A 27,492-nucleotide genomic window follows, 5' to 3' on the forward strand; every position below is an offset into this window, starting at 1 on the left:
CCACATACGTCTGGGTAATAAAGTACTAGTCCATTCAGAGTTAAAAAAACGCTACCTAACCCGGATCCCAAAAATGCTGTTTACTCATTGCACAAGTTAACTGCTGAATGATACAGGACTCCTTAAAACATATCTCTAACATATAAGGGTAAATATCCAGGTCATGCATCTAGTTTGTTGAATGGTTCAAATCAAAGTATGAAGACCACAGCTAGCAGCAGGCCGAAATAGCTCAGTTGTGAGAGCGGTAGACTGAAGATCTAAAGATCCCTGGTTCAATCCCGGCTTTCGGCACAGTTGAGAGGTTCCTTGCTTCTAACAAAATAGGTCTTGGAATCAGCTGTAGTACTTTTTTATCTATTCATCAAATTTTTTCCAACTGATATACAACACAAGCAATTTAACATAGACTTTGCTTTCTGTCCTCCTTCTAAACTTGCTTCCACATTTCTTGCCTTCAGGTTAGACTATGAATGTTTCCCATTTCATGCTTTTTTGTAATGTAAACTCTTGTCTGCATTACCTTCAACTTCCCCTTGAACACAGATGTCAGTAGTCAGATGACGTTGCTTACCTACTCAGGCCACATACGTCTGGGTAATATAGTGCTAGTCCATTCAGAGTTAAAAAAACGCTACCTAACCCGGATCCCAAAAATGCTATTTACCCATTGCACAAGTTAACTGCTGAATGATACAGGACTCCTTAAAACATATCTCCAACATATAAGGGTAAATATCCAGGTCATGCATCTAGTTTGTTGAATGGTTCAAATCAAAGTATGAAGACCACAGCTAGCAGCAGGCCGAAATATCTCAGTTGGGAGAGCGTTAGACTGAAGATCTAAAGGTCCCTGTTTCAATCCCGGTTTTCGGCACAGTTGAGAGGTTCCTTGCTTTCAACAAAATAGGTCTTGAAATCTGCTGCAGTACTTTTTTCTCTATTCATCAAATTTTTTCGAACTGATATACAACACAAGCAATTTAACATAGACTTTGCTTTCTGTCCTCCTTCTAAACTTGCTTCCACATTTCTTGCCTTCAGGTTAGACTATGAATGTTTCCCATTTCATGCTTTTTTGTAAAGTAAACTCTTGTCTGCATTACCTTCAACTTCCCCTTGAACACAGATGTCAGTAGTCAGATGACATTGCTTACCTACTCAGGCCACATACGTCTGGGTAATATAGTGCTAGTCCATTCAGAGTTAAAAAAACGCTACCTAACCCGGATCCCAAAAACGCTATTTACCCATTGCACAAGTTAACTGCTGAATGATACAGGACTCCTTAAAACATATCTCTAACATATAAGGGTAAATATCCAGGTCATGCATCTAGTTTGTTGAATGGTTCAAATCAAAGTATGAAGACCACAGCTAGCAGCAGGCCGAAATAGCTCAGTTGGGAGAGCGTTAGACTGAAGATCTAAAGGTCCCTGTTTCAATCCCGGTTTTCGGCACAGTTGAGAGGTTCCTTGCTTTCAACAAAATAGGTCTTGAAATCTGCTGCAGTACTTTTTTCTCTATTCATCAAATTTTTTCCAACTGATATACAACACAAGCAATTTAACATAGACTTTGCTTTCTGTCCTCCTTCTAAACTTGCTTCCACATTTCTTGCCTTCAGGTTAGACTATGAATGTTTCCCATTTCATGCTTTTTTGTAAAGTAAACTCTTGTCTGCATTACCTTCAACTTCCCCTTGAACACAGATGTCAGTAGTCAGATGACATTGCTTACCTACTCAGGCCACATACGTCTGGGTAATATAGTGCTAGTCCATTCAGAGTTAAAAAAACTTTACCTAACCCGGATCCCAAAAACGCTATTTACCCATTGCACAAGTTAACTGCTGAATGATACAGGACTCCTTAAAACATATCTCTAACATATAAGGGTAAATATCCAGGTCATGCATCTAGTTTGTTGAATGGTTCAAACCAAAGTATGAAGACCACTGCTTGCAGCAGGCCGCAATAGCTCAGTTGGGAGAGCGTTAGACTGAAGATCTAAAGGTCCCTGGTTCAATCCCGGGTTTCGGCACAGTTGAGAGGTTCCTTGCTTCTGACAAAAGAGGTCTTGGAATCTGCTGCAGTACTTTTTTCTCTATTCATCAAATTTTTTCCAACTGATATACAACACAAGCAATTTAACATAGACTTTGCTTTCTGTCCTCCTTCTAAACTTGCTTCCACATTTCTTGCCTTCAGGTTAGACTATGAATGTTTCCCATTTCATGCTTTTTTGTAAAGTAAACTCTTGTCTGCATTACCTTCAACTTCCCCTTGAACACAGATGTCAGTAGTCAGATGACGTTGCTTACCTACTCAGGCCACATACGTCTGGGTAATATAGTGCTAGTCCATTCAGAGTTAAAAAAACGCTACCTAACCCGGATCCCAAAAATGCTATTTACCCATTGCACAAGTTAACTGCTGAATGATACAGTACTCCTTAAAACATATCTCTAACATATAAGGGTAAATATCCAGGTCATGCATCTAGTTTGTTGAATGGTTCAAATCAAAGTATGAAGACCAGAGCTAGCAGCAGGCCGAAATAGCTCAGTTGGGAGAGCGTTAGACTGAAGATCTAAAGGTCCCTGGTTCAATCCTGGGTTTCGGCACAGTTGAGAGGTTCCTTCCTTCTGACAAAATAGGTCTTGGAATCAGCTGTAGTACTTTTTTCTCTATTCATCAAATTTTTTCCAACTGATATACAACACAAGCAATTTAACATAGACTTTGCTTTGTGTCCTCCTTCTACACTTGCTTCCACATTTCTTGCCTTCAGGTTAGACTATGAATGTTTCCCATTTCATGCTTTTTTGTAATGTAAACTCTTGTCTGCATTACCTTCAACTTCCCCTTGAACACAGATGTCAGTAGTCAGATGACGTTGCTTACCTACTCAGGCCACATACGTCTGGGTAATATAGTGCTAGTCCATTCAGAGTTAAAAAAACGCTACCTAACCCGGATCCCAAAAACGCTATTTACCCATTGCACAAGTTAACTGCTGAATGATACAGGACTCCTTAAAACACATCTCTAACATATAAGGGTAAATATCCAGGTCATGCATCTAGTTTGTTGAATGGTTCAAATCAAAGTATGAAGACCGCAGATAGCAGCAGGCCGAAATAGCTCAGTTGGGAGAGCGTTAGAGTGAAGATCTGAAGGTCCCTGGTTCAATCCCGGGTTTCGGCACAGTTGAGAGGTTCCTTGCTTCTGACAAAAGAGGTCTTGGAATCTGCTGCAGTACTTTTTTCTCTATTCATCAAATTTTTTCCAACTGATATACAACACAAGTAATTTAACATAGACTTTGCTTTCTGTCCTCATTCTAAACTTGCTTCCACATTTCTTGCCTTCAGGTTAGACTATGAATGTTTCCCATTTCATGCTTTTTTGTAAAGTAACCTCTTGTCTGCCTTACCTTCAACTTCCCCTTGAACACAGATGTCAGTAGTCAGATGACATTGCTTACCTACTCAGGCCAAATACGTCTGGGTAATATAGTGCTAGTCCATTCAGAGTTAAAAAAACGCTACCTAACCCGGATCCCAAAAACGCTATTTACCCATTGCACAAGTTAACTGCTGAATGATACAGGACTCCTTAAAACATATCTCTAACATATAAGGGTAAATATCCAGGTCATGCATCTAGTTTGTTAAATGGTTCAAATCAAAGTATGAAGACCACAGCTAGCAGCAGGCCGAAATAGCTCAGTTGGGAGAGCGTTAGACTGAAGATCTAAAGGTCCCTGTTTCAATCCCGGTTTTCGGCACAGTTGAGAGGTTCCTTGCTTTCAACAAAATAGGTCTTGAAATCTGCTGCAGTACTTTTTTCTCTATTCATCAAATTTTTTCCGACTGATATACAACACAAGCAATTTAACATAGACTTTGCTTTCTGTCCTCCTTCTAAACTTGCTTCCACATTTCTTGCCTTCAGGTTAGACTATGAATGTTTCCCATTTCATGCTTTTTTGTAAAGTGAACTCTTGTCTGCATTACCTTCAACTTCCCCTTGAACACAGATGTCAGTAGTCAGATGACATTGCTTACCTACTCAGGCCACATACGTCTGGGTAATATAGTGCTAGTCCATTCAGAGTTAAAAAAACGTTACCTAACCCGGATCCCAAAAACGCTATTTACCCATTGCACAAGTTAACTGCTGAATGATACAGGACTCCTTAAAACATATCTCTAACATATAAGGGTAAATATCCAGGTCATGCATCTAGTTTGTTGAATGGTTCAAATCAAAGTATGAAGACCACTGCTAGCAGCAGGCCGAAATAGCTCAGTTGGGAGAGCGTTAGACTGAAGATCTAAAGGTCCCTGCTTCAATCCCGGGTTTCTGCACAGTTGAGAAGTTCCATGCTTCTAACAAAATAGGTCTTGGAATCAGCTGTAGTACTTTTTTCTCTATTCATAACATTTTTTTCCAACTGATATACAACACAAGCAATTTAACATAGACTTTACTTTCTGTCCTCCTTTAAACTTGCTTCGACATTTCTTGCCTTCAGGTTACACTATGAATGTTTCCCATTTCATGCTTTTTTGTAAAGTAAACTCTTGTCTGCATTACCTTCAACTTCCCCTTGAACACAGATGTCAGTAGTCAGATGACATTGCTTACCTACTCAGGCCACATACGTCTGGGTAATATAGTGCTAGTCCATTCAGAGTTAAAAAAACGCTACCTAACCCGGATCCCAAAAACGCTATTTACCCATTGCACAAGTTAACTGCTGACTGATACAGGACTCCTTAAAACATATCTCTAACATATAAGGGTAAATATCCAGGTCATGCATCTAGTTTGTTGAATGGTTCAAATCAAAGTATGAAGACCTCAGCTAGCAGCAGGTCGAAATAGCTCAGTTGGGAGAGCGTTAGACTGAAGATCTAAAGGTCCCTGGTTCAATCCCGGGTTTCGGCACAGTTGAGAGGTTCCTTGCTTTTAACAAAATAGGTCTTGGAATCAGCTGTAGTACTTTTTTCTCTATTCATCAAATTTCTTTCAACTGAAATAAAACACAAGCAATTTAACATAGACTTTGCTTTCTGTCCTCCTTCTAAACTTGCTTCCACATTTCTTGCCTTCAGGTTAGACTATGAATGTTTCCCATTTCATGCTTTTTTGTAATGTAAACTCTTGTCTGCATTACCTTCAATTTCCCCTTGAACACAGATGTCAGTAGTCAGATGACGTTGCTTACCTACTCAGGCCACATACGTCTGGGTAATATAGTACTAGTCCATTCAGAGTTAAAAAAACGCTACCTAACCCGGATCCCAAAAATGCTATTTACTCATTGCACAAGTTAACTGCTGAATGATACAGGACTCCTTAAAACATATCTCTAACATATAAGGGTAAATATCCAGGTCATGCATCTAGTTTGTTGAATGGTTCAAATCAAAGTATGAAGACCACAGTTAGCAGCAGGCCGAAATAGCTCAGTTGGGAGAGCATTAGACTGAAGATCTAAAGGTCCCTGGTTCAATCCCGGGTTTCGGCACAGTTGAGAGGTTCCTTGCTTCTAACAAAATAGGTCTTGGAATCAGCTGTAGTACTTTTTTATCTATTCATCAAATTTTTTCCAACTGATATACAACACAAGCAATTTAACATAGACTTTGCTTTCTGTCCTCCTTCTAAACTTGCTTCCACATTTCTTGCCTTCAGGTTAGACTATGAATGTTTCCCATTTCATGCTTTTTTGTAATGTAAACTCTTGTCTGCATTACCTTCAACTTCCCCTTGAACACAGATGTCAGTAGTCAGATGACGTTGCTTACCTACTCAGGCCACATACGTCTGGGTAATATAGTGCTAGTCCATTCAGAGTTAAAAAAACGCTACCTAACCCGGATCCCAAAAATGCTATTTACCCATTGCACAAGTTAACTGCTGAATGATACAGGACTCCTTAAAACATATCTCTAACATATAAGGGTAAATATCCAGGTCATGCATCTAGTTTGTTGAATGGTTCAAATCAAAGTATGAAGACCACAGCTAGCAGCAGGCCGAAATATTTCAGTTGGGAGAGCGTTAGACGGAAGATCTAAAGGTCCCTGTTTCAATCCCGGTTTTCGGCACAGTTGAGAGGTTCCTTGCTTTCAACAAAATAGGTCTTGAAATCTGCTGCAGTACTTTTTTCTCTATTCATCAAATTTTTTCGAACTGATATACAACACAAGCAATTTAACATAGACTTTGCTTTCTGTCCTCCTTCTAAACTTGCTTCCACATTTCTTGCCTTCAGGTTAGACTATGAATGTTTCCCATTTCATGCTTTTTTGTAAAGTAAACTCTTGTCTGCATTACCTTCAACTTCCCCTTGAACACAGATGTCAGTAGTCAGATGACATTGCTTACCTACTCAGGCCACATACGTCTGGGTAATATAGTGCTAGTCCATTCAGAGTTAAAAAAACGTTACCTAACCCGGATCGTAAAAACCATATTTACCCATTGCACAAGTTAACTGCTGAATGATACAGGACTCCTTAAAACATATCTCTAACATATAAGGGTAAATATCCAGGTCATGCATCTAGTTTGTTGAATGGTTCAAATCAAAGTATGAAGACCTCAGCTAGCGGCAGGCCGAAATAGCTCAGTTGGGAGAGCGTTAGATTGAAGAGCTAAAGGTCTCTGGTTCAATCCCGGGTTTCGGCACAGTTGAGAGGTTCCTTGCTTCTAACAAAATAGGTCTTGGAATCAGCTGTAGTACTTTTTTCTCTATTCATCAAATTCTTTCCAACTGATATACAACACAAGCAATTTAACATAGACTTTGCTTTGTGTCCTCCTTCTAAACTTGCTTCCACATTTTTTGCCTTCAGGTTAGACTATGAATGTTTCCCATTTCATGCTTTTTTGTAATGTAAACTCTTGTCTGCCTTACCTTCAACTTCCCCTTGAACACAGATGTCAGTAGTCAGATGACGTTGCTTACCTACTCAGGCCACATACGTCTGGGTAATATAGTGCTAGTCCATTCAGAGTAAAAAAAACGCTACCTAACCCGGATCCCAAAACTCTATTTACCCATTGCACAAGTTAACTGCTGAATGATACAGGACTCCTTAAAACATATCTCTAACATATAAGGGTAAACATCCAGGTCATGCATCTAGTTTGTTGAATGGTTCAAATCAAAGTATGAAGACCACAGCTAGCAGCAGGCCGAAATAGCTCAGTTGGGAGAGCGTTAGACTGAAGATCTAAAGGTCCCTGGTTCAATCCCTGGGTTCGGCACAGTTGAGAGGTTCCTTGCTTCTAACAAAATAGGTCTTGGAATCAGCTGTAGTACTTTTTTGACTATTCATCAAATTTTTTCTAACTGATATACAACACAAGCAATTTAACATAGACTTTGCTTTGTGTCCTCCTTCTAACCTTGCTTCCACATTTCTTGCCTTCAGGTTAGACTATGAATGTTTCCCATTTCATGCTTTTTTGTAATGTAAACTCTTGTCTGCATTACCTTCAACTTCCCCTTGAACACAGATGTCAGTAGTCAGATGACATTGCTTACCTTCTCAGGACACATACGTCTGGGTAATATAGTGCTAGTCCATTCAGAGTTAAAAAAACGTTACCTAACCCGGATCCCAAAAACGCTATTTACCCATTGCACAAGTTAACTGCTGAATGATACAGGACTCCTTAAAACATATCTCTAACATATAAGTGTAAATATCCAGGTCATGCATCTTGTTTGTTGAATGGTTCAAATCAAAGTATGAAGACCACAGCTAGCAGCAGGCCGAAATAGCTCAGTTGGGAGAGCGTTAGACTGAAGATCTAAAGGTCCCTGGTTCAATCCCGGGTTTCGGCACAGTTGAGAGGTTCCTTGCTTCTGACAAAATAGGTCTTGGAATCAGCTGTAGTACTTTTTTCTCTATTCATCAAATTTTTTCCAACTGATATACAACACAAGCAATTTAACATAGACTTTGCTTTGTGTCCTCCTTCTAAACTTGCTTCCACATTTCTTGCCTTCAGGTTAGACTATGAATGTTTCCCATTTCATGCTTTTTTGTAATGTAAACTCTTGTCTGCATTACCTTCAACTTCCCCTTGAACACAGATGTCAGTAGTCAGATGACGTTGCTTACCTACTCAGGCCACATACGTCTGGGTAATATAGTGCTAGTCCATTCAGAGTTAAAAAAACGCTATCTAACTAGGATCCCAAAAACGCTATTTACCCATTGCACAAGTTAACTGCAGAATGATACAGGACTCCTTAAAACATATCTCTAACATATAAGGGTAAATATCCAGGTCATGCATCTAGTTTGTTGAATGGTTCAAATCAAAGTATGAAGACCACAGCTAGCAGCAGGCCGAAATAGCTCAGTTGGGAGAGCGTTAGACTGAAGATCTAAAGGTCCCTGTTTCAATCCCGGTTTTCGGCACAGTTAAGAGGTTCCTTGCTTTCAACAAAATAGGTCTTGAAATCTGCTGCAGTACTTTTTTCTCTATTCATCAAATTTTTTCCAACTGATATACAACACAAGCAATTTAACATAGACTTTGCTTTCTGTCCTCCTTCTAAACTTGCTTCCACATTTCTTGCCTTCAGGTTAGACTATGAATGTTTCCCATTTCATGCTTTTTTGTAAAGTAAACTCTTGTCTGCATTACCTTCAACTTCCCCTTCAACACAGATGTCAGTAGTCAGATGACATTGCTTACCTACTCAGGCCACATACGTCTGGGTAATATAGTGCTAGTCCATTCAGAGTTAAAAAAACGTTACCTAACCCGGATCCCAAAAACGCTATTTACCCATTGCACAAGTTAACTGCTGAATGATACAGGACTCCTTAAAACATATCTCTAACATATAAGGGTAAATATCCAGGTCATGCATCTAGTTTGTTGAATGGTTCAAATCAAAGTATGAAGACCACTGCTAGCAGCAGGCCGAAATAGCTCAGTTGGGAGAGCGTTAGACTGAAGATCTAAAGGTCCCTGGTTCAATCCCGGGTTTCGGCACAGTTGAGAAGTTCCATGCTTCTAACAAAATAGGTCTTGGAATCAGCTGTAGTACTTTTTTCTCTATTCATAACATTTTTTTCCAACTGATATACAACACAAGCAATTTAACATAGACTTTACTTTCTGTCCTCCTTTAAACTTGCTTCCACATTTCTTGCCTTCAGGTTACACTATGAATGTTTCCCATTTCATGCTTTTTTGTAAAGTAAACTCTTGTCTGCATTACCTTCAACTTCCCCTTGAACACAGATGTCAGTAGTCAGATGACATTGCTTACCTACTCAGGCCACATACGTCTGGGTAATATAGTGCTAGTCCATTCAGAGTTAAAAAAATGCTACCTAACCCGGATCCCAAAAACGCTATTTACCCATTGCACAAGTTAACTGCTGACTGATACAGGACTCCTTAAAACATATCTCTAACATATAAGGGTAAATATCCAGGTCATGCATCTAGTTTGTTGAATGGTTCAAATCAAAGTATGAAGACCTCAGCTAGCAGCAGGCTGAAATAGCTCAGTTGGGAGAGCGTTAGACTGAAGATCTAAAGGTCCCTGGTTCAATCCCGGGTTTCGGCACAGTTGAGAGGTTCCTTGCTTTTAACAAAATAGGTCTTGGAATCAGCTGTAGTACTTTTTTATCTATTCATCAAATTTTTTCCAACTGATATACAACACAAGCAATTTAACATAGACTTTGCTTTCTGTCCTCCTTCTAAACTTGCTTCCACATTTCTTGCCTTCAGGTTAGACTATGAATGTTTCCCATTTCATGCTTTTTTGTAATGTAAACTCTTGTCTGCATTACCTTCAACTTCCCCTTGAACACAGATGTCAGTGGTCAGATGACGTTGCTTACCTACTCAGGCCACATACGTCTGGGTAATATAGTGCTAGTCCATTCAGAGTTAAAAAAACGCTACCTAACCCGGATCCCAAAAATGCTATTTACCCATTGCACAAGTTAACTGCTGAATGATACAGGACTCCTTAAAACATATCTCTAACATATAAGGGTAAATATCCAGGTCATGCATCTAGTTTGTTGAATGGTTCAAATCAAAGTATGAAGACCACAGCTAGCAGCAGGCCGAAATATCTCAGTTGGGAGAGCGTTAGACTGAAGATCTAAAGGTCCCTGTTTCAATCCCGGTTTTCGGCACAGTTGAGAGGTTCCTTGCTTCTGACAAAAGAGGTCTTGGAATCTGCTGCAGTACTTTTTTCTCTATTCATCAAATTTTTTCCAAATGATATACAACACAAGTAATTTAACATAGACTTTGCTTTCTGTCCTCATTCTAAACTTGCTTCCACATTTCTTGCTTTCAGGTTAGACTATGAATGTTTCCCATTTCATGCTTTTTTGTAAAGTAACCTCTTGTCTGCCTTACCTTCAACTTCCCCTTGAACACAGATGTCAGTAGTCAGATGACATTGCTTACCTACTCAGGCCAAATACGTCTGGGTAATATAGTGCTAGTCCATTCAGAGTTAAAAAAACGCTACCTAACCCGGATCCCAAAAACGCTATTTACCCATTGCACAAGTTAACTGCTGAATGATACAGGACTCCTTAAAACATATCTCTAACATATAAGGGTAAATATCCAGGTCATGCATCTAGTTTGTTGAATGGTTCAAATCAAAGTATGAAGACCTCAGCTAGCAGCAGGCCGAAATAGCTCAGTTGGGAGAGCGTTAGACTGAAGATCTAAAGGTCCATTCTTCAATCCCGGGTTTCTGCACAGTTGAGAAGTTCCATGCTTCTAACAAAATAGGTCTTGGAATCAGCTGTAGTACTTTTTTCTCTATTCATAACATTTTTTTCCAACTGATATACAACACAAGCAATTTAACATAGACTTTACTTTCTGTCCTCCTTTAAACTTGCTTCCACATTTCTTGCCTTCAGGTTACACTATGAATGTTTCCCATTTCATGCTTTTTTGTAAAGTAAACTCTTGTCTGCATTACCTTCAACTTCCCCTTGAACACAGATGTCAGTAGTCAGTTGACATTGCTTACCTACTCAGGCCACATACGTCTGGGTAATATAGTGCTAGTCCATTCAGAGTTAAAAAAATGCTACCTAACCCGGATCCCAAAAACGCTATTTACCCATTGCACAAGTTAACTGCTGACTGATACAGGACTCCTTAAAACATATCTCTAACATATAAGGGTAAATATCCAGGTCATGCATCTAGTTTGTTGAATGGTTCAAATCAAAGTATGAAGACCTCAGCTAGCAGCAGGCTGAAATAGCTCAGTTGGGAGAGCGTTAGACTGAAGATCTAAAGGTCCCTGGTTCAATCCCGGGTTTCGGCACAGTTGAGAGGTTCCTTGCTTTTAACAAAATAGGTCTTGGAATCAGCTGTAGTACTTTTTTATCTATTCATCAAATTTTTTCCAACTGATATACAACACAAGCAATTTAACATAGACTTTGCTTTCTGTCCTCCTTCTAAACTTGCTTCCACATTTCTTGCCTTCAGGTTAGACTATGAATGTTTCCCATTTCATGCTTTTTTGTAATGTAAACTCTTGTCTGCATTACCTTCAACTTCCCCTTGAACACAGATGTCAGTGGTCAGATGACGTTGCTTACCTACTCAGGCCACATACGTCTGGGTAATATAGTGCTAGTCCATTCAGAGTTAAAAAAACGCTACCTAACCCGGATCCCAAAAATGCTATTTACCCATTGCACAAGTTAACTGCTGAATGATACAGGACTCCTTAAAACATATCTCTAACATATAAGGGTAAATATCCAGGTCATGCATCTAGTTTGTTGAATGGTTCAAATCAAAGTATGAAGACCACAGCTAGCAGCAGGCCGAAATATCTCAGTTGGGAGAGCGTTAGACTGAAGATCTAAAGGTCCCTGTTTCAATCCCGGTTTTCGGCACAGTTGAGAGGTTCCTTGCTTTCAACAAAATAGGTCTTGAAATCTGCTGCAGTACTTTTTTCTCTATTCATCAAATTTTTTCGAACTGATATACAACACAAGCAATTTAACATAGACTTTGCTTTCTGTCCTCCTTCTAAACTTGCTTCCACATTTCTTGCCTTCAGGTTAGACTATGAATGTTTCTCATTTCATGCTTTTTTGTAAAGTAAACTCTTGTCTGCATTACCTTCAACTTCCCCTTGAACACAGATGTCAGTAGTCAGATGACATTGCTTACCTACTCAGGCCACATACGTCTGGGTAATATAGTGCTAGTCCATTCAGAGTTAAAAAAACGTTACCTAACCCGGATCCCAAAAACGCTATTTACCCATTGCACAAGTTAACTGCTGAATGATACAGTACTCCTTAAAACATATCTCTAACATATAAGGGTAAATATCCAGGTCATGCATCTAGTTTGTTGAATGGTTCAAATCAAAGTATGAAGACCTCAGCTAGCAGCAGGCCGAAATAGCTCAGTTGGGAGAGCGTTAGACTGAAGATCTAAAGGTCCCTGGTTCAATCCCGGTTTTCGGCACAGTTGAGAGGTTCCTTGCTTTCAACAAAATAGGTCTTGAAATCTGCTGCAGTACTTTTTTCTCTATTCATCAAATTTTTTCCAACTGATATACAACACAAGCAATTTAACATAGACTTTGCTTTCTGTCCTCCTTCTAAACTTGCTTCCACATTTCTTGCCTTCAGGTTAGACTATGAATGTTTCCCATTTCATGCTTTTTTGTAAAGTAAACTCTTGTCTGCATTACCTTCAACTTCCCCTTGAACACAGATGTCAGTAGTCAGATGACATTGCTTACCTACTCAGGCCACATACGTCTGGGTAATATAGTGCTAGTCCATTCAGAGTTAAAAAAACGTTACCTAACCCGGATCCCAAAAACGCTATTTACCCATTGCACAAGTTAACTGCTGAATGATACAGGACTCCTTAAAACATATCTCTAACATATAAGGGTAAATATCCAGGTCATGCATCTAGTTTGTTGAATGGTTCAAATCAAAGTATGAAGACCACTGCTAGCAGCAGGCCGAAATAGCTCAGTTGGGAGAGCGTTAGACTGAAGATCTAAAGGTCCCTGGTTCAATCCCGGGTTTCGGCACAGTTGAGAGGTTCCTTGCTTCTGACAAAAGAGGTCTTGGAATCTGCTACAGTACTTTTTTCTCCATTCATCAAATTTTTTCCAACTGATATACAACACAAGTAATTTAACATAGACTTTGCTTTCTGTCCTCATTCTAAACTTGCTTCCACATTTCTTGCCTTCAGGTTAGACTATGAATGTTTCCCATTTCATGCTTTTTTGTAAAGTAACCTCTTGTCTGCCTTACCTTCAACTTCCCCTTGAACACAGATGTCAGTAGTCAGATGACATTGCTTACCTACTCAGGCCAAATACGTCTGGGTAATATAGTGCTAGTCCATTCAGAGTTAAAAAAACGCTACCTAACCCGGATCCCAAAAACGCTATTTACCCATTGCACAAGTTAACTGCTGAATGATACAGGACTCCTTAAAACATATCTCTAACATATAAGGGTAAATATCCAGGTCATGCATCTTGTTTGTTGAATGGTTCAAATCAAAGTATGAAGACCACAGCTAGCAGCAGGCCGAAATAGCTCAGTTGGGAGAGCGTTAGACTGAAGATCTAAAGGTCCCTGGTTCAATCCCGGGTTTCGGCACAGTTGAGAGGTTCCTTGCTTCTAACAAAATAGGTCTTGGAATCAGCTGTAGTACTTTTTTCTCTATTCATCAAATTATTTCCAACTGATATACAACACAAGCAATTTAACATAGACTTTGCTTTGTGTCCTGCTTCTAAACTTGCTTCCACATTTCTTGCCTTCAGGTTACACTATGAATGTTTCCCATTTCATGCTTTTTTGTAATGTAAACTCTTGTCTGCATTACCTTCAACTTCCCCTTGAACACAGATGTCAGTAGTCAGATGACGTTGCTTACCTACTCAGGCCACATACGTCTGGGTAATATAGTGCTAGTCCATTCAGAGTTAAAAAAACGCTACCTAACCCGGATCCCAAAAATGCTATTTACCCATTGCACAAGTTAACTGCTGAATGATACAGGACTCCTTAAAACATATCTCTAACATATAAGGGTAAATATCCAGGTCATGCATCTTGTTTGTTGAATGGTTCAAATCAAAGTATGAAGACCACAGCTAGCAGCAGGCCGAAATAGCTCAGTTGGGAGAGCGTTAGACTGAAGATCTAAAAGTCCCTGCTTCAATCCCGGGTTTCTGCACAGTTGAGAAGTTCCATGCTTCTAACAAAATAGGTCTTGGAATCAGCTGTAGTACTTTTTTCTCTATTCATAACATTTTTTTCCAACTGATATACAACACAAGCAATTTAACATAGACTTTACTTTCTGTCCGCCTTTAAACTTGCTTCGACATTTCTTGCCTTCAGGTTACACTATGAATGTTTCCCATTTCATGCTTTTTTGTAAAGTAAACTCTTGTCTGCATTACCTTCAACTTCCCCTTGAACACAGATGTCAGTAGTCAGATGACACTGCTTACCTACTCAGGCCACATACGTCTGGGTAATATAGTGCTAGTCCATTCAGAGTTAAAAAAACGTTACCTAACCCGGATCCCAAAAACGCTATTTACCCATTGCACAAGTTAACTGCTGAATGATACAGGACTCCTTAAAACATATCTCTAACATATAAGGGTAAATATCCAGGTCATGCATCTTGTTTGTTGAATGGTTCAAATCAAAGTATGAAGACCACAGCTAGCAGCAGGCCGAAATAGCTCAGTTGGGAGAGCGTTAGACTGAAGATCTAAAGGTCCCTGGTTCAATCCCGGGTTTCGGCACAGTTGAGAGGTTCCTTGCTTCTAACAAAATAGGTCTTGGAATCAGCTGTAGTACTTTTTTCTCTATTCATCAAATTATTTCCAACTGATATACAACACAAGCAATTTAACATAGACTTTACTTTCTGTCCTCCTTTAAACTTGCTTCCACATTTCTTGCCTTCAGGTTAGACTATGAATGTTTCCCATTTCATGCTTTTTTGTAAAGTAAACTCTTGTCTGCATTACCTTCAACTTCCCCTTGAACACAGATGTCAGTAGTCAGATGACATTGCTTACCTACTCAGGCCACATACGTCTGGGTAATATAGTGCTAGTCCATTCAGAGTTAAAAAAACGTTACCTAACCCGGATCCCAAAAACGCTATTTACCCATTGCACAAGTTAACTGCTGAATGATACAGTACTCCTTAAAACATATCTCTAACATATAAGGGTAAATATCCAGGTCATGCATCTAGTTTGTTGAATGGTTCAAATCAAAGTATGAAGACCTCAGCTAGCAGCAGGCCGAAATAGCTCAGTTGGGAGAGCGTTAGACTGAAGATCTAAAGGTCCCTGGTTCAATCCCGGTTTTCGGCACAGTTGAGAGGTTCCTTGCTTTCAACAAAATAGGTCTTGAAATCTGCTGCAGTACTTTTTTCTCTATTCATCAAATTTTTTCCAACTGATATACAACACAAGCAATTTAACATAGACTTTGCTTTCTGTCCTCCTTCTAAACTTGCTTCCACATTTCTTGCCTTCAGGTTAGACTATGAATGTTTCCCATTTCATGCTTTTTTGTAAAGTAAACTCTTGTCTGCATTACCTTCAACTTCCCCTTGAACACAGATGTCAGTAGTCAGATGACATTGCTTACCTACTCAGGCCACATACGTCTGGGTAATATAGTGCTAGTCCATTCAGAGTTAAAAAAACGTTACCTAACCCGGATCCCAAAAACGCTATTTACCCATTGCACAAGTTAACTGCTGAATGATACAGGACTCCTTAAAACATATCTCTAACATATAAGGGTAAATATCCAGGTCATGCATCTAGTTTGTTGAATGGTTCAAATCAAAGTATGAAGACCACTGCTAGCAGCAGGCCGAAATAGCTCAGTTGGGAGAGCGTTAGACTGAAGATCTAAAGGTCCCTGGTTCAATCCCGGGTTTCGGCACAGTTGAGAGGTTCCTTGCTTCTGACAAAAGAGGTCTTGGAATCTGCTACAGTACTTTTTTCTCCATTCATCAAATTTTTTCCAACTGATATACAACACAAGTAATTTAACATAGACTTTGCTTTCTGTCCTCATTCTAAACTTGCTTCCACATTTCTTGCCTTCAGGTTAGACTATGAATGTTTCCCATTTCATGCTTTTTTGTAAAGTAACCTCTTGTCTGCCTTACCTTCAACTTCCCCTTGAACACAGATGTCAGTAGTCAGATGACATTGCTTACCTACTCAGGCCAAATACGTCTGGGTAATATAGTGCTAGTCCATTCAGAGTTAAAAAAACGCTACCTAACCCGGATCCCAAAAACGCTATTTACCCATTGCACAAGTTAACTGCTGAATGATACAGGACTCCTTAAAACATATCTCTAACATATAAGGGTAAATATCCAGGTCATGCATCTTGTTTGTTGAATGGTTCAAATCAAAGTATGAAGACCACAGCTAGCAGCAGGCCGAAATAGCTCAGTTGGGAGAGCGTTAGACTGAAGATCTAAAGGTCCCTGGTTCAATCCCGGGTTTCGGCACAGTTGAGAGGTTCCTTGCTTCTAACAAAATAGGTCTTGGAATCAGCTGTAGTACTTTTTTCTCTATTCATCAAATTATTTCCAACTGATATACAACACAAGCAATTTAACATAGACTTTGCTTTGTGTCCTGCTTCTAAACTTGCTTCCACATTTCTTGCCTTCAGGTTACACTATGAATGTTTCCCATTTCATGCTTTTTTGTAATGTAAACTCTTGTCTGCATTACCTTCAACTTCCCCTTGAACACAGATGTCAGTAGTCAGATGACGTTGCTTACCTACTCAGGCCACATACGTCTGGGTAATATAGTGCTAGTCCATTCAGAGTTAAAAAAACGCTACCTAACCCGGATCCCAAAAATGCTATTTACCCATTGCACAAGTTAACTGCTGAATGATACAGGACTCCTTAAAACATATCTCTAACATATAAGGGTAAATATCCAGGTCATGCATCTAGTTTGTTGAATGGTTCAAATCAAAGTATGAAGACCACAGCTAGCAGCAGGCCGAAATAGCTCAGTTGGGAGAGCGTTAGACTGAAGATCTAAAAGTCCCTGCTTCAATCCCGGGTTTCTGCACAGTTGAGAAGTTCCATGCTTCTAACAAAATAGGTCTTGGAATCAGCTGTAGTACTTTTTTCTCTATTCATAACATTTTTTTCCAACTGATATACAACACAAGCAATTTAACATAGACTTTACTTTCTGTCCGCCTTTAAACTTGCTTCGACATTTCTTGCCTTCAGGTTACACTATGAATGTTTCCCATTTCATGCTTTTTTGTAAAGTAAACTCTTGTCTGCATTACCTTCAACTTCCCCTTGAACACAGATGTCAGTAGTCAGATGACACTGCTTACCTACTCAGGCCACATACGTCTGGGTAATATAGTGCTAGTCCATTCAGAGTTAAAAAAACGTTACCTAACCCGGATCCCAAAAACGCTATTTACCCATTGCACAAGTTAACTGCTGAATGATACAGGACTCCTTAAAACATATCTCTAACATATAAGGGTAAATATCCAGGTCATGCATCTAGTTTGTTGAATGGTTCAAATCAAAGTATGAAGACCACTTCTAGCAGCAGGCCGAAATAGCTCAGTTGGGAGAGCGTTAGACTGAAGATCTAAAGGTCCCTGGTTCAATCCCGTGTTTCGGCACAGTTGAGAGGTTCCTTGCTTTCAACAAAATAGGTCTTGAAATCTGCTGCAGTACTTTTTTCTCTATTCATCAAATTTTTTCGAACTGATATACAACACAAGCAATTTAACATAGACTTTGCTTTCTGTCCTCCTTCTAAACTTGCTTCCACATTTCTTGCCTTCAGGTTAGACTATGAATGTTTCTCATTTCATGCTTTTTTGTAAAGTAAACTCTTGTCTGCATTACCTTCAACTTCCCCTTGAACACAGATGTCAGTAGTCAGATGACATTGCTTACCTACTCAGGCCACATACGTCTGGGTAATATAGTGCTAGTCCATTCAGAGTTAAAAAAACGTTACCTAACCCGGATCCCAAAAACGCTATTTACCCATTGCACAAGTTAACTGCTGAATGATACAGGACTCCTTAAAACATATCTCTAACATATAAGGGTAAATATCCAGGTCATGCATCTAGTTTGTTGAATGGTTCAAATCAAAGTATGAAGACCACTGCTAGCAGCAGGCCGAAATAGCTCAGTTGGGAGAGCGTTAGACTGAAGATCTAAAGGTCCCTGGTTCAATCCCGGGTTTCGGCACAGTTGAGAGGTTCCTTGTTTCTGACAAAAGAGGTCTTGGAATCTGCTACAGTACTTTTTTCTCCATTCATCAAATTTTTTCCAACTGATATACAACACAAGTAATTTAACATAGACTTTGCTTTCTGTCCTCATTCTAAACTTGCTTCCACATTTCTTGCCTTCAGGTTAGACTATGAATGTTTCCCATTTCATGCTTTTTTGTAAAGTAACCTCTTGTCTGCCTTACCTTCAACTTCCCCTTGAACACAGATGTCAGTAGTCAGATGACATTGCTTACCTACTCAGGCCAAATACGTCTGGGTAATATAGTGCTAGTCCATTCAGAGTTAAAAAAACGCTACCTAACCCGGATCCCAAAAACGCTATTTACCCATTGCACAAGTTAACTGCTGAATGATACAGGACTCCTTAAAACATATCTCTAACATATAAGGGTAAATATCCAGGTCATGCATCTTGTTTGTTGAATGGTTCAAATCAAAGTATGAAGACCACAGCTAGCAGCAGGCCGAAATAGCTCAGTTGGGAGAGCGTTAGACTGAAGATCTAAAGGTCCCTGGTTCAATCCCGGGTTTCGGCACAGTTGAGAGGTTCCTTGCTTCTAACAAAATAGGTCTTGGAATCAGCTGTAGTACTTTTTTCTCTATTCATCAAATTATTTCCAACTGATATACAACACAAGCAATTTAACATAGACTTTGCTTTGTGTCCTGCTTCTAAACTTGCTTCCACATTTCTTGCCTTCAGGTTACACTATGAATGTTTCCCATTTCATGCTTTTTTGTAATGTAAACTCTTGTCTGCATTACCTTCAACTTCCCCTTGAACACATATGTCAGTAGTCAGATGACGTTGCTTACCTACTCAGGCCACATACGTCTGGGTAATATAGTGCTAGTCCATTCAGAGTTAAAAAAACGCTACCTAACCCGGATCCCAAAAATGCTATTTACCCATTGCACAAGTTAACTGCTGAATGATACAGGACTCCTTAAAACATATCTCTAACATATAAGGGTAAATATCCAGGTCATGCATCTAGTTTGTTGAATGGTTCAAATCAAAGTATGAAGACCACAGCTAGCAGCAGGCCGAAATAGCTCAGTTGGGAGAGCGTTAGACTGAAGATCTAAAAGTCCCTGCTTCAATCCCGGGTTTCTGCACAGTTGAGAAGTTCCATGCTTCTAACAAAATAGGTCTTGGAATCAGCTGTAGTACTTTTTTCTCTATTCATAACATTTTTTTCCAACTGATATACAACACAAGCAATTTAACATAGACTTTACTTTCTGTCCGCCTTTAAACTTGCTTCGACATTTCTTGCCTTCAGGTTACACTATGAATGTTTCCCATTTCATGCTTTTTTGTAAAGTAAACTCTTGTCTGCATTACCTTCAACTTCCCCTTGAACACAGATGTCAGTAGTCAGATGACACTGCTTACCTACTCAGGCCACATACGTCTGGGTAATATAGTGCTAGTCCATTCAGAGTTAAAAAAACGTTACCTAACCCGGATCCCAAAAACGCTATTTACCCATTGCACAAGTTAACTGCTGAATGATACAGGACTCCTTAAAACATATCTCTAACATATAAGGGTAAATATCCAGGTCATGCATCTAGTTTGTTGAATGGTTCAAATCAAAGTATGAAGACCACTTCTAGCAGCAGGCCGAAATAGCTCAGTTGGGAGAGCGTTAGACTGAAGATCTAAAGGTCCCTGGTTCAATCCCGTGTTTCGGCACAGTTGAGAGGTTCCTTGCTTTCAACAAAATAGGTCTTGAAATCTGCTGCAGTACTTTTTTCTCTATTCATCAAATTTTTTCGAACTGATATACAACACAAGCAATTTAACATAGACTTTGCTTTCTGTCCTCCTTCTAAACTTGCTTCCACATTTCTTGCCTTCAGGTTAGACTATGAATGTTTCCCATTTCATGCTTTTTTGTAAAGTAAACTCTTGTCTGCATTACCTTCAACTTCCCCTTGAACACAGATGTCAGTAGTCAGATGACATTGCTTACCTACTCAGGCCACATACGTCTGGGTAATATAGTGCTAGTCCATTCAGAGTTAAAAAAACGTTACCTAACCCGGATCCCAAAAACGCTATTTACCCATTGCACAAGTTAACTGCTGAATGATACAGTACTCCTTAAAACATATCTCTAACATATAAGGGTAAATATCCAGGTCATGCATCTAGTTTGTTGAATGGTTCAAATCAAAGTATGAAGACCTCAGCTAGCAGCAGGCCGAAATAGCTCAGTTGGGAGAGCGTTAGACTGAAGATCTAAAGGTCCCTGGTTCAATCCCGGTTTTCGGCGCAGTTGAGAGGTTCCTTGCTTTCAACAAAATAGGTCTTGGAATCAGCTGTAGTACTTTTTTCTCTATTCATCAAATTCTTTCCAACTGATATACAACACAAGCAATTTAACATAGACTTTGCTTTCTGTCCTCCTTCTAAACTTGCTTCCACATTTCTTGCCTTCAGGTTAGACTATGAATGTTTCCCATTTCATGCTTTTTTGTAAAGTAAACTCTTGTCTGCATTACCTTCAACTTCCCCTTGAACACAGATGTCAGTAGTCAGATGACATTGCTTACCTACTCAGGCCACATACGTCTGGGTAATATAGTGCTAGTCCATTCAGAGTTAAAAAAACGTTACCTAACCCGGATCCCAAAAACGCTATTTACCCATTGCACAAGTTAACTGCTGAATGATACAGGACTCCTTAAAACATATCTCTAACATATAAGGGTAAATATCCAGGTCATGCATCTAGTTTGTTGAATGGTTCAAATCAAAGTATGAAGACCACTGCTAGCAGCAGGCCGAAATAGCTCAGTTGGGAGAGCGTTAGACTGAAGATCTAAAGGTCCCTGGTTCAATCCCGGGTTTCGGCACAGTTGAGAGGTTCCTTGCTTCTGACAAAAGAGGTCTTGGAATCTGCTACAGTACTTTTTTCTCCATTCATCAAATTTTTTCCAACTGATATACAACACAAGTAATTTAACATAGACTTTGCTTTCTGTCCTCATTCTAAACTTGCTTCCACATTTCTTGCCTTCAGGTTAGACTATGAATGTTTCCCATTTCATGCTTTTTTGTAAAGTAACCTCTTGTCTGCCTTACCTTCAACTTCCCCTTGAACACAGATGTCAGTAGTCAGATGACATTGCTTACCTACTCAGGCAAAATACGTCTGGGTAATATAGTGCTAGTCCATTCAGAGTTAAAAAAACGCTACCTAACCCGGATCCCAAAAACGCTATTTACCCATTGCACAAGTTAACTGCTGAATGATACAGGACTCCTTAAAACATATCTCTAACATATAAGGGTAAATATCCAGGTCATGCATCTTGTTTGTTGAATGGTTCAAATCAAAGTATGAAGACCACAGCTAGCAGCAGGCCGAAATAGCTCAGTTGGGAGAGCGTTAGACTGAAGATCTAAAGGTCCCTGGTTCAATCCCGGGTTTCGGCACAGTTGAGAGGTTCCTTGCTTCTAACAAAATAGGTCTTGGAATTAGCTGTAGTACTTTTTTCTCTATTCATCAAATTATTTCCAACTGATATACAACACAAGCAATTTAACATAGACTTTGCTTTGTGTCCTGCTTCTAAACTTGCTTCCACATTTCTTGCCTTCATGTTACACTATGAATGTTTCCCATTTCATGCTTTTTTGTAATGTAAACTCTTGTCTGCATTACCTTCAACTTCCCCTTGAACACAGATGTCAGTAGTCAGATGACGTTGCTTACCTACTCAGGCCACATACGTCTGGGTAATATAGTGCTAGTCCATTCAGAGTTAAAAAAACGCTACCTAACCAGGATCCCAAAAATGCTATTTACCCATTGCACAAGTTAACTGCTGAATGATACAGGACTCCTTAAAACATATCTCTAACATATAAGGGTAAATATCCAGGTCATGCATCTAGTTTGTTGAATGGTTCAAATCAAAGTATGAAGACCACAGCTAGCAGCAGGCCGAAATAGCTCAGTTGGGAGAGCGTTAGACTGAAGATCTAAAAGTCCCTGCTTCAATCCCGGGTTTCTGCACAGTTGAGAAGTTCCATGCTTCTAACAAAATAGGTCTTGGAATCAGCTGTAGTACTTTTTTCTCTATTCATAACATTTTTTTCCAACTGATATACAACACAAGCAATTTAACATAGACTTTACTTTCTGTCCGCCTTTAAACTTGCTTCGACATTTCTTGCCTTCAGGTTACACTATGAATGTTTCCCATTTCATGCTTTTTTGTAAAGTAAACTCTTGTCTGCATTACCTTCAACTTCCCCTTGAACACAGATGTCAGTAGTCAGATGACACTGCTTACCTACTCAGGCCACATACGTCTGGGTAATATAGTGCTAGTCCATTCAGAGTTAAAAAACCGCTACCTAACCCGGATCCCAAAAACGCTATTTACCCATTGCACAAGTTAACTGCTGACTGATACAGGACTCCTTAAAACATATCTCTAACATATAAGGGTAAATATCCAGGTCATGCATCTAGTTTGTTGAATGGTTCAAATCAATGTATGAAGACCTCTGCTAGCAGCAGGCCGAAATAGCTCAGTTGGGAGAGCGTTAGACTGAAGATCTAAAGGTCCCTGGTTCAATCCCGGGTTTCGGCACAGTTGAGAGGTTCCTTGCTTCTAACAAAATAGGTCTTGGAATCAGCTGTAGTACTTTTTTCTCTATTCATCAAATTCTTTCCAACTGATATACAACACAAGCAATTTAACATAGACTTTGCTTTGTGTCCTCCTTCTAAACTTGCTTCCACATTTCTTGCCTTCAGGTTAGACTATGAATGTTTCCCATTTCATGCTTTTTTGTAATGTAAACTCTTGTCTGCCTTACCTTCAACTTCCCCTTGAACACAGATGTCAGTAGTCAGATGACGTTGCTTACCTACTCAGGCCACATACGTCTGGGTAATATAGTGCTAGTCCATTCAGAGTTAAAAAAACGCTACCTAACCCGGATCCCAAAAACGCTATTTACCCATTGCACAAGTTAACTGCTGAATGATACAGGACTCCTTAAAACATATCTCTAACATATAAGGGTAAACATCCAGGTCATGCATCTAGTTTGTTGAATTATTCAAATCAAAGTATGAAGACCACAGCTAGCAGCAGGCCGAAATAGCTCAGTTGGGAGAGCGTTAGACTGAAGATCTAAAGGTCCCTGGTTCAATCCCGGGTTTCGGCACAGTTGAGAGGTTCCTTCCTTCTGACAAAATAGGTCTTGGAATCAGCTGTAGTACTTTTTTCTCTGTTCATCAAATTTTTTCCAACTGATATACAACACAAGCAATTTAACATAGACTTTGCTTTGTGTCCTCCTTCTAAACTTGCTTCCACATTTCTTGCCTTCAGGTTAGACTATGAATGTTTCCCATTTCATGCTTTTTTGTAAAGTAACCTCTTGTCTGCCTTACCTTCAACTTCCCCTTGAACACAGATGTCAGTAGTCAGATGACATTGCTTACCTACTCAGGCCAAATACGTCTGGGTAATATAGTGCTAGTCCATTCAGAGTTAAAAAAACGCTACCTAACCCGGATCCCAAAAACGCTATTTACCCATTGCACAAGTTAACTGCTGAATGATACAGGACTCCTTAAAACATATCTCTAACATATAAGGGTAAATATCCAGGTCATGCATCTAGTTTGTTGAATGGTTCAAATCAAAGTATGAAGACCACAGCTAGCAGCAGGCAGAAATAGCTCAGTTGGGAGAGTGTTAGACTGAAGATCTAAAGGTCCCTGTTTCAATCCCGGTTTTCGGCACAGTTGAGAGGTTCCTTGCTTTCAACAAAATAGGTCTTGAAATCTGCTGCAGTACTTTTTTCTCTATTCATCAAATTTTTTCCAACTGATATACAACACAAGCAATTTAACATAGACTTTGCTTTCTGTCCTCCTTCTAAACTTGCTTCCACATTTCTTGCCTTCAGGTTAGACTATGAATGTTTCCCATTTCATGCTTTTTTGTAAAGTAAACTCTTGTCTGCATTACCTTCAACTTCCCCTTGAACACAGATGTCAGTAGTCAGATGACATTGCTTACCTACTCAGGCCACATACGTCTGGGTAATATAGTGCTAGTCCATTCAGAGTTAAAAAAACGTTACCTAACCCGGATCCCAAAAACGCTATTTACCCATTGCACAAGTTAACTGCTGAATGATACAGGACTCCTTAAAACATATCTCTAACATATAAGGGTAAATATCCAGGTCATGCATCTAGTTTGTTGAATGGTTCAAATCAAAGTATGAAGACCACTTCTAGCAGCAGTCCGAAATAGCTCAGTTGGGAGAGCGTTAGACTGAAGATCTAAAGGTCCCTGGTTCAATCCCGTGTTTCGGCACAGTTGAGAGGCTCCTTGCTTTCAACAAAATAGGTCTTGAAATCTGCTGCAGTACTTTTTTCTCTATTCATCAAATTTTTTCGAACTGATATACAACACAAGCAATTTAACATAGACTTTGCTTTCTGTCCTCCTTCTAAACTTGCTTCCACATTTCTTGCCTTCAGGTTAGACTATGAATGTTTCCCATTTCATGCTTTTTTGTAAAGTAAACTCTTGTCTGCATTACCTTCAACTTCCCCTTGAACACAGATGTCAGTAGTCAGATGACATTGCTTACCTACTCAGGCCACATACGTCTGGGTAATATAGTGCTAGTCCATTCAGAGTTAAAAAAACGTTACCTAACCCGGATCCCAAAAACGCTATTTACCCATTGCACAAGTTAACTGCTGAATGATACAGTACTCCTTAAAACATATCTCTAACATATAAGGGTAAATATCCAGGTCATGCATCTAGTTTGTTGAATGGTTCAAATCAAAGTATGAAGACCTCAGCTAGCAGCAGGCCGAAATAGCTCAGTTGGGAGAGCGTTAGACTGAAGATCTAAAGGTCCCTGGTTCAATCCCGGTTTTCGGCGCAGTTGAGAGGTTCCTTGCTTTCAACAAAATAGGTCTTGGAATCAGCTGTAGTACTTTTTTCTCTATTCATCAAATTCTTTCCAACTGATATACAACACAAGCAATTTAACATAGACTTTGCTTTCTGTCCTCCTTCTAAACTTGCTTCCACATTTCTTGCCTTCAGGTTAGACTATGAATGTTTCCCATTTCATGCTTTTTTGTAAAGTAAACTCTTGTCTGCATTACCTTCAACTTCCCCTTGAACACAGATGTCAGTAGTCAGATGACATTGCTTACCTACTCAGGCCACATACGTCTGGGTAATATAGTGCTAGTCCATTCAGAGTTAAAAAAACGTTACCTAACCCGGATCCCAAAAACGCTATTTACCCATTGCACAAGTTAACTGCTGAATGATACAGGACTCCTTAAAACATATCTCTAACATATAAGGGTAAATATCCAGGTCATGCATCTAGTTTGTTGAATGGTTCAAATCAAAGTATGAAGACCACTGCTAGCAGCAGGCCGAAATAGCTCAGTTGGGAGAGCGTTAGACTGAAGATCTAAAGGTCCCTGGTTCAATCCCGGGTTTCGGCACAGTTGAGAGGTTCCTTGCTTCTGACAAAAGAGGTCTTGGAATCTGCTACAGTACTTTTTTCTCCATTCATCAAATTTTTTCCAACTGATATACAACACAAGTAATTTAACATAGACTTTGCTTTCTGTCCTCATTCTAAACTTGCTTCCACATTTCTTGCCTTCAGGTTAGACTATGAATGTTTCCCATTTCATGCTTTTTTGTAAAGTAACCTCTTGTCTGCCTTACCTTCAACTTCCCCTTGAACACAGATGTCAGTAGTCAGATGACATTGCTTACCTACTCAGGCCAAATACGTCTGGGTAATATAGTGCTAGTCCATTCAGAGTTAAAAAAACGCTACCTAACCCGGATCCCAAAAACGCTATTTACCCATTGCACAAGTTAACTGCTGAATGATACAGGACTCCTTAAAACATATCTCTAACATATAAGGGTAAATATCCAGGTCATGCATCTTGTTTGTTGAATGGTTCAAATCAAAGTATGAAGACCACAGCTAGCAGCAGGCCGAAATAGCTCAGTTGGGAGAGCGTTAGACTGAAGATCTAAAGGTCCCTGGTTCAATCCCGGGTTTCGGCACAGTTGAGAGGTTCCTTGCTTCTAACAAAATAGGTCTTGGAATTAGCTGTAGTACTTTTTTCTCTATTCATCAAATTATTTCCAACTGATATACAACACAAGCAATTTAACATAGACTTTGCTTTGTGTCCTGCTTCTAAACTTGCTTCCACATTTCTTGCCTTCATGTTACACTATGAATGTTTCCCATTTCATGCTTTTTTGTAATGTAAACTCTTGTCTGCATTACCTTCAACTTCCCCTTGAACACAGATGTCAGTAGTCAGATGACGTTGCTTACCTACTCAGGCCACATACGTCTGGGTAATATAGTGCTAGTCCATTCAGAGTTAAAAAAACGCTACCTAACCAGGATCCCAAAAATGCTATTTACCCATTGCACAAGTTAACTGCTGAATGATACAGGACTCCTTAAAACATATCTCTAACATATAAGGGTAAATATCCAGGTCATGCATCTAGTTTGTTGAATGGTTCAAATCAAAGTATGAAGACCACAGCTAGCAGCAGGCCGAAATAGCTCAGTTGGGAGAGCGTTAGACTGAAGATCTAAAAGTCCCTGCTTCAATCCCGGGTTTCTGCACAGTTGAGAAGTTCCATGCTTCTAACAAAATAGGTCTTGGAATCAGCTGTAGTACTTTTTTCTCTATTCATAACATTTTTTTCCAACTGATATACAACACAAGCAATTTAACATAGACTTTACTTTCTGTCCGCCTTTAAACTTGCTTCGACATTTCTTGCCTTCAGGTTACACTATGAATGTTTCCCATTTCATGCTTTTTTGTAAAGTAAACTCTTGTCTGCATTACCTTCAACTTCCCCTTGAACACAGATGTCAGTAGTCAGATGACACTGCTTACCTACTCAGGCCACATACGTCTGGGTAATATAGTGCTAGTCCATTCAGAGTTAAAAAACCGCTACCTAACCCGGATCCCAAAAACGCTATTTACCCATTGCAC

The 27,492-nt window shown here is 39.5% G+C and overlaps 21 non-coding genes across 21 annotated transcripts; all 21 read left to right on the plus strand.

The window, feature by feature from the left end:
• The first annotated feature begins 1,970 nt into the window (after nucleotides 1–1,970).
• Nucleotides 1,971–2,043, plus strand: TRNAF-GAA (transfer RNA phenylalanine (anticodon GAA)). The gene has a single exon. It is a non-coding gene; the product is annotated as a tRNA-Phe (tRNA).
• A 510-nt stretch (nucleotides 2,044–2,553) lies between these two features.
• TRNAF-GAA (transfer RNA phenylalanine (anticodon GAA)) lies at nucleotides 2,554–2,626 on the plus strand. Its single transcript has one exon. It is a non-coding gene; the product is annotated as a tRNA-Phe (tRNA).
• A 2,259-nt stretch (nucleotides 2,627–4,885) lies between these two features.
• Nucleotides 4,886–4,958, plus strand: TRNAF-GAA (transfer RNA phenylalanine (anticodon GAA)). Its single transcript has one exon. It is a non-coding gene; the product is annotated as a tRNA-Phe (tRNA).
• A 510-nt stretch (nucleotides 4,959–5,468) lies between these two features.
• On the plus strand, nucleotides 5,469–5,541 carry TRNAF-GAA (transfer RNA phenylalanine (anticodon GAA)). The gene has a single exon. It is a non-coding gene; the product is annotated as a tRNA-Phe (tRNA).
• A 2,258-nt stretch (nucleotides 5,542–7,799) lies between these two features.
• On the plus strand, nucleotides 7,800–7,872 carry TRNAF-GAA (transfer RNA phenylalanine (anticodon GAA)). Its single transcript has one exon. It is a non-coding gene; the product is annotated as a tRNA-Phe (tRNA).
• A 1,093-nt stretch (nucleotides 7,873–8,965) lies between these two features.
• TRNAF-GAA (transfer RNA phenylalanine (anticodon GAA)) lies at nucleotides 8,966–9,038 on the plus strand. Its single transcript has one exon. It is a non-coding gene; the product is annotated as a tRNA-Phe (tRNA).
• A 510-nt stretch (nucleotides 9,039–9,548) lies between these two features.
• Nucleotides 9,549–9,621, plus strand: TRNAF-GAA (transfer RNA phenylalanine (anticodon GAA)). The gene has a single exon. It is a non-coding gene; the product is annotated as a tRNA-Phe (tRNA).
• A 1,676-nt stretch (nucleotides 9,622–11,297) lies between these two features.
• TRNAF-GAA (transfer RNA phenylalanine (anticodon GAA)) lies at nucleotides 11,298–11,370 on the plus strand. The gene has a single exon. It is a non-coding gene; the product is annotated as a tRNA-Phe (tRNA).
• A 1,676-nt stretch (nucleotides 11,371–13,046) lies between these two features.
• On the plus strand, nucleotides 13,047–13,119 carry TRNAF-GAA (transfer RNA phenylalanine (anticodon GAA)). Its single transcript has one exon. It is a non-coding gene; the product is annotated as a tRNA-Phe (tRNA).
• Nucleotides 13,120–13,629: 510 nt separating this feature from the next.
• On the plus strand, nucleotides 13,630–13,702 carry TRNAF-GAA (transfer RNA phenylalanine (anticodon GAA)). Its single transcript has one exon. It is a non-coding gene; the product is annotated as a tRNA-Phe (tRNA).
• A 1,093-nt stretch (nucleotides 13,703–14,795) lies between these two features.
• Nucleotides 14,796–14,868, plus strand: TRNAF-GAA (transfer RNA phenylalanine (anticodon GAA)). The gene has a single exon. It is a non-coding gene; the product is annotated as a tRNA-Phe (tRNA).
• A 1,092-nt stretch (nucleotides 14,869–15,960) lies between these two features.
• Nucleotides 15,961–16,033, plus strand: TRNAF-GAA (transfer RNA phenylalanine (anticodon GAA)). The gene has a single exon. It is a non-coding gene; the product is annotated as a tRNA-Phe (tRNA).
• Nucleotides 16,034–16,543: 510 nt separating this feature from the next.
• TRNAF-GAA (transfer RNA phenylalanine (anticodon GAA)) lies at nucleotides 16,544–16,616 on the plus strand. The gene has a single exon. It is a non-coding gene; the product is annotated as a tRNA-Phe (tRNA).
• A 1,676-nt stretch (nucleotides 16,617–18,292) lies between these two features.
• On the plus strand, nucleotides 18,293–18,365 carry TRNAF-GAA (transfer RNA phenylalanine (anticodon GAA)). The gene has a single exon. It is a non-coding gene; the product is annotated as a tRNA-Phe (tRNA).
• Nucleotides 18,366–18,875: 510 nt separating this feature from the next.
• TRNAF-GAA (transfer RNA phenylalanine (anticodon GAA)) lies at nucleotides 18,876–18,948 on the plus strand. The gene has a single exon. It is a non-coding gene; the product is annotated as a tRNA-Phe (tRNA).
• A 2,259-nt stretch (nucleotides 18,949–21,207) lies between these two features.
• On the plus strand, nucleotides 21,208–21,280 carry TRNAF-GAA (transfer RNA phenylalanine (anticodon GAA)). The gene has a single exon. It is a non-coding gene; the product is annotated as a tRNA-Phe (tRNA).
• Nucleotides 21,281–21,790: 510 nt separating this feature from the next.
• Nucleotides 21,791–21,863, plus strand: TRNAF-GAA (transfer RNA phenylalanine (anticodon GAA)). Its single transcript has one exon. It is a non-coding gene; the product is annotated as a tRNA-Phe (tRNA).
• A 1,093-nt stretch (nucleotides 21,864–22,956) lies between these two features.
• On the plus strand, nucleotides 22,957–23,029 carry TRNAF-GAA (transfer RNA phenylalanine (anticodon GAA)). The gene has a single exon. It is a non-coding gene; the product is annotated as a tRNA-Phe (tRNA).
• Nucleotides 23,030–23,539: 510 nt separating this feature from the next.
• TRNAF-GAA (transfer RNA phenylalanine (anticodon GAA)) lies at nucleotides 23,540–23,612 on the plus strand. The gene has a single exon. It is a non-coding gene; the product is annotated as a tRNA-Phe (tRNA).
• Nucleotides 23,613–25,871: 2,259 nt separating this feature from the next.
• On the plus strand, nucleotides 25,872–25,944 carry TRNAF-GAA (transfer RNA phenylalanine (anticodon GAA)). Its single transcript has one exon. It is a non-coding gene; the product is annotated as a tRNA-Phe (tRNA).
• Nucleotides 25,945–26,454: 510 nt separating this feature from the next.
• On the plus strand, nucleotides 26,455–26,527 carry TRNAF-GAA (transfer RNA phenylalanine (anticodon GAA)). Its single transcript has one exon. It is a non-coding gene; the product is annotated as a tRNA-Phe (tRNA).
• Nucleotides 26,528–27,492: the final 965 nt, after the last annotated feature.

This window comes from Lissotriton helveticus, chromosome 8 (genome assembly GCF_964261635.1).
Source record: "Lissotriton helveticus chromosome 8, aLisHel1.1, whole genome shotgun sequence".
NCBI lineage: Eukaryota > Metazoa > Chordata > Amphibia > Caudata > Salamandridae > Lissotriton > Lissotriton helveticus.